The following is a 6142-nucleotide window of genomic DNA, read 5'->3' as shown; positions in this document are numbered from 1 at the left end:
GGAAAAAAAATACACAAGACTCACCCCATCCTCAAAATAGCCAGCAGAAAGCTAGGCTAGATGCATAACTCAAGCAGTGAAGCACCAACTGAGCAAGAAGCTGAGTAAGTGCAAGGCCATTAATTCAAACAGGTATTGGGAAAAATATAAATGCATGAGCACACACACACATTATAATCATAAAATTTATGCAACATACAGAAAATTAACTGATTATATATATATACATACACACATATATATATATACACACACAGAGAGAGTTGCTGTTATCCATCTAGATGGAAAAGTTCATAAACGACAATGAATTTTTTAAGTCTTTGTAGTTTTAAATCTAATATGAAAGTGTCAAAAGGCTATTTACATATTTATCTTAACGAAGACATTCCATCTGGCTAATATCAACTAGGAGACAATGTCAGACTCCATGACATTTTTACAAAATTAAGGTGGAAAAACAATTCAGGAAATTCAGATCCTTTCACTGGATCTTAGGAAAATTCATCAGAATCTGTTGTAGGCCAATAACCAGTCAAAGACTCTTTACCACCATCCACAATCACATCCATAAGCACATGTGGTTTATCATAACCAGAAGATGTGGGAGCATTTCTCAGCATTATGGGCTCTTGTCCTTCTGAGTTCATTTCAGCTTTATTTGGGAGGAATTCAGAGTCAGATACAAAGCTGTCCGATCCCATGAGGCCACTGTCATAGCCATTTCTGGAGTGATAGGAGTTGAAGGTGAAGCTGTGCGGCTCTGACTGATTACTATCCAAGGGGGAAGAATTCTCTTTGTTTAATGGCGTCAAAGGGCCACAAGTGGTCAGATCAGAAATACTTTCTTCAGTAGTGTGTACTTTTGTTTCTCTAGAAAGTTCTCTATTTCCTCCTGGATTATCTTCTGCATTCGGGCCTGGGATCTTTACAGGAGATGGCTGCTCTTCGCTGATCCTGGTCTCATTGTCTAGAACCAATGTCTGGCACGATGTGATGTGATGTGTATTTTGATTCAGGCTTTGTCTCTGAGGTGACATTTCTTACCACAGAGATCAAGGACTTGGGTAACATGATGCTTTTTTTTCCTAAACAGATTCTTCATAAGACAATACACAAATAATGAGACAATGGCTAGAAAGAGTATCAAAGCAGTAACAACTGGAATTCAAACAGAATCGCCTGTACTGCTTTTGGAAATGGTGATACACACTTCTTTTGTCTTTTCAGTTTTTATAGGCCATTCATTTGAGACTCCTTGTGCTGAAATACAATACTCAGAATCCAGAGGAGACATGGGAATGCTGAGCTGACACATGGTCTCATTGCAATTGCCTGCACATACGTGTTTTGTCATGATGTTCTTGCTCCCATTCACTCTCAGATACACGTTGTAGTCAAATGTGTAGCAAGAGCCTTTGTACATAGCCTCAGATATAACTCCTTGTACTTGCCCATTTACAACCACTAAGGGGTGAAATATATCAGCGATGATCTGGTCTTCCTTCCTTCTGACATTCAGTCCAGGGAGTCCAATTTCTCCTTGTTTGCACAAAGTAAATTCTTCGGACTGTACATAGGCAGATTCTCTTTGTCCAATCTTAGCTTTAACTCTGGCCCAGAGAGGATCTTCTGGATCAGCAACAGTATTGATGAGTGATACCGGTGCAGGTATCAACCCCATTCTCCATCTCTGTACGGTAAAAACTGGGTCTAATGTCATGTTCTGGTACTCCCAGCATAAGACAGGGTTCAAGTTATAAGACGTAATGATCACACTGGTGGGTAAAGGCACGGAGGACAGCTCTGGATGCGTGTGGCTCATCACAGCCCCACTCCCGGCCTGCACCAGAAGAAGCAGGAAAACAATGAGAGCCGTCACCCTGCCACCCATAGTCCCGGGGTCCAGCCCGGAGCCACCGGGAGCAATTCATGTTTTATCTTTGATAGTCACCCTGCCACCCATAGTCCCGGGGTCCAGCCCGGAGCCACCGGGAGCAATTCATGTTTTATCTTTGATACTTTCCTTCATAATTGCTCCAAAATTGAGAAATAGTCCTTTCATGACCTGCAGTATGTTTATATTTTTTCAAATGTACTATACAACTAAGACAATTTTAGGATTGTAGAGTCATACCCCTGTGAAGAACATTTGTGAACAGTTAGAGTACAATGTCAAAACTCTTCTTGTGTTGAGTCTTATTATCTCTTGTCAAAGTCACAGTTTCCCAAAGTCACTTAGTTGGGCCTACTCTCACCCAATCCTCCTTCAGGGTCTTGTAAGACATTCTACCTTTCCTCATCACCTGTTTTCCCCCATCAGCACTAGTTTTATATGCTTTGGGAATAATTTTTTGGGGGGTCGGGGGAATTGAATTCAGGGCCTGGGTTCTGTCCCTGAGCTTTTTGTGCACAAAGCTAGCACTAGAACACCGAGGCACAGCCCCACTTCTGGATTTTTTTGGGTGGCTATTTGGAGATAAGAATCTCATGAACTTTCCTTCCTGGGCCAGATTTGAACCATGATCCTCAGATATCTTCCTCCTGAGTAGCTAGGAATACAGATGTGAGTCACTGGCAACCTTCAGGGAGAACTTGGTGTCAGTTTTTCCCCCCTAGAGTTGAAACTTTGTCAAAAGTTAAGCTTTTCCAGAAAAAAAAGACACCTGAAATGATGTGGATGGGGAAAAAGAAGATCTTTGGAGATTCTTAGGGATAAGACTCAGGCAATTTCTCCCTCCCATCAACCACAGAGTGATGGATAAGAAAGAACAGATGGACAAAAGTAATCTCCAAAAGAGGAACTTTTTCAATTATTTTGTATAGCAGGAATGCTTTGAATAAGCCCTGAAGAGTGTGATTGGACCCACTAATGGAAAGCTGTGGTACTGAGCAAGAGAAAAGAAGAGGTGGAGGACAAGGAAGAAGAGGAGGAGGAGGAGAGAAAAAGAGAGAGAGAGAAAAAAACAGAGAGACAGGGACAGTGACAGACAGACAGAGAGAGAGAGAGAGAGAGAGAGAGAGAGAGAGAGAGAGAGAGAGAGAGAGAGAGAGACAGACAGAGAGAGACAGACAGAGAGAGAGAGACAGAGAGAGAGAGAGAGAGAGAGAGAGAGACAGACAGACAGAGAGAGACAGACAGAGAGAGAGAGACAGACAGAGAGAGACAGAGAGAGACAGAGAGAGAGAGAGAGAGAGAGAGAGAGAGGGAGAGAGAGAGAGAGAGAGGGAGAGAGAGAGAGAGACAGAGAGAGAGAGACAGAGAGAGAGAGACAGAGAGAGAGAGAGAGAGAGAAACAACAGAAGATCCAGCTGCAGTTGGACATGGTGGTTCTTAGTTCAGGAGATGACTCTGCTCTAGACTGAGGATCTCTAGGTGGAACAAAAAGTCTTAAAAGTAGTTCAGATCATCAGACAATGTATATAGAGTGAGAAAAAAGGTCCAAGTCTACAATTCACGGTTACAGAAGCATACAGAGACAGGACAGCAAGGGGTGGGGGAAATGGCTAGAGGAAGCTGAGTGCCAGTAGAAGGGAGAATGGACTCTAGAGACAAAGGAAGAGGACTTGGCCAGTAACATGAGATGCTGGAAAAAACAAGCCCTGTGACTGGCAAGCAGTCTTCTGATTTTCCAATTTGTGGTCATTGGTGACCTTTGCTGGTTATAGAAGATACTTATCACTTTTCTATCTTCATTAAGATGTGGAGATGCAGTGCAGATCAGTAGTAATGCTAGGAAAATGCCTGGTTTGTTTTTGTTTATTGTTTTACCAAGCATGGTGCATATGTTGACATTTCATTTCCAGTTTGTGGTCCACTAAGATCTTCTGACTATTAAAATTTGCATAAGCCAAGATCATTCTACCTCAACTGCACATAATTAGTTTCTTAAAAAAATACTTAATGAAGATCTTTAATATTGATCTTTTAAAAAGTACCTTATTAAGTCACTTTATCCCCTAAAGTTACTCTGAAACCTCATTTCAATGTTGACTTTATTGCCTTGCTTTCTCCTTTAGGAACCAGACATAGAGGAATTGCTGTTCCTTTGGCATGTGAAAAATAAGAATTGAGTTCATTTTCATGAAAAAGTTAAAATCAAAACAACTCTTTAAAATGAAATCTTAATCTTACCCAGAAGTTAAAAACACAGAAAGCTTTCAAAACAATGAAATTGTGAAACAGAAAATGATCAAAACACATGTACTGTTTAATGCTGTGATTCCAAATCCTCAAAACACAAATTGTCAGTATACTAATTCAATGGTATCCTATACTTTTAGAAGTCTTTGATACAAGACTGCAAACAGACTTAAATTTGAAAACCAAGAAATTGTGTTTTCCCCATATGACTTTATACCTTTTTTGTTTTTTTTGCTTTTCCCAAAGACCATGAAACTGTGAGGATGATTTTCATTTTATTAGTGGGAAGTGTTTGCCAGTTAATTTTGAGTATAATATGCATGGGCAACACATAACTCAGACCTTCTTATTTCTCCCTCAGAGCCTTTGCTAAAAACTTCCCAACACTGAAGACAAGTAGAGTAGCTTTATCCACAGATTTTTTTTTAAAGCGCTGTATCTCAAGGAGAAAAATTAAAGTAGAGGCAGACAGCAGTGGTTTTATATATAGCTTAGTGCACTGTGTGAAGTTGGCGGTCATGAAACTGTGGGCCACCCACTGCTGGTTACTGTAATGTGGGCAGAGAATGCTTCTTCCAGGCAGCAGGGTAAACAGCACAGTATAGCACAGTAAAACCCTGTCTGGCTGTTTTGGCTCATTTTAGAGCAGTCACAGGAACTCCAAACCCACCAGCTCATTTTCTGCACAAAATGGAGACTTCACTCAACTCTGAGAAGATGTATACCTGTGATCCGACTGCAAGCCCTCTTGACAGGCTGCTAGAAAGTGTTTACTCACAGAGAGAGCAGCAGCTGAGGTCTATCTGGGGACCTGCAGCCTGGGTGCTTCTGCTGGGTGACCAAATGCTTAGGTGTGTGCTGACTCATTCAAGAACAACTGATTTGCAGAGCTGCTCAAGTTGTGGGTGGTACAATGAGCTGTGATCAATTTTTCTGATATGCTACCAGAAAGCAAGGGATGGAAGAGGAGAGTGATAAAGGCAAAGCACTGTTTCTGTATGGCTTACAATACAGCAAGCTGTTTTCTTCCTTCATCTGCCTCAGTCATCATTCTCTGGATTTGGCAATATTGTGAAAATATTCCAGTATTATTGAGTACTAGAACCACTTGCAAAGTATTTTTCTATTTATGTACATATGTGATAGACAAAGCTTATCCATTTACTATGAAAGTGTGCACCAAATTGTGATTAAGAAGGAATATGAGACAGGAAAAGTATAAAGAAGGAAGTATGATCTTTTCTTCAATGAGATGAATGCCTAAGGCTCTTGAACTCTTCCATTTACCTGCTCAAGGATATGACAAAGAACTCCTCTCATTCCAATCACAGAAGGCAGTTCTGTGTGGGATGATACAGGATGGTCTTGACTTGGCTTAGGTTGAGACCGAAGGATCCTATCTCGGGTCATTGAGAACTCCACAAGGAGATAACTGGAATAACAGTGGCCTCACGAATGACTCTGATGGCATAGCTCAGTATTTCAGACACGCATTCTATCATCTGATTGAGAATTAGTTATTGGACCTATTTTCCATGGCCCTATTACTATTGGACAGCCTAAAGACAGGGCCAGTTTAGAAACAAAAGGCTTTGATATATGTGTATCCTGCCTCAGCAGTGTGACTCCAAAGTAACTTATTATCATTATTACTGTTGTTGTTACTTTCATTTTGTAATTCCTTAAATATGCCAACTGTTATAATGCGGTCCAAATATTAGAAGTTATTGCTCCCTACCTCTGGGTCCCAGATTGCTGTCAGCGATCAGTGTTACTGTCACTTTACTCCTTAGGTGTGCAATCCTCTCCTCTTCTCTTCCTGCCCCTCAGGGCTGGATGTCATGTTCCTAGTTGCTATCTCCCAGAGATAACTCTCACACTATCCTGCTGACCTTGGGAAATGGGCCTCTGATGAGCCACTTGCCAGTCTGAGGGGGTGGTGGGGCAGGCCCTCCTACAAGTCCATAGAAGAGACTGAAGGCCTGGCTCAAGTGGTAGAGA

At 41.4% G+C, this 6142-nt stretch overlaps 1 pseudogene; it reads right to left on the bottom strand.

Annotated features, from left to right (window-relative positions):
• Nucleotides 1–267: 267 nt before the first annotated feature.
• Nucleotides 268–1891, bottom strand: LOC150067182 (interferon gamma receptor 1 pseudogene; annotated as a pseudogene).
• Between the last annotated feature and the right edge of the window lie 4251 nt (nucleotides 1892–6142).

Source organism: Megascapheus bottae, chromosome 2 (assembly GCF_031878675.1).
Source record: "Megascapheus bottae isolate mThoBot1 chromosome 2, mThoBot2.hap1, whole genome shotgun sequence".
Lineage (NCBI taxonomy): Eukaryota > Metazoa > Chordata > Mammalia > Rodentia > Geomyidae > Megascapheus > Megascapheus bottae.
The sequence above is the reverse complement of the archived record's forward strand: the minus strand, read 5'-3'. Positions and strand labels throughout refer to the sequence as shown.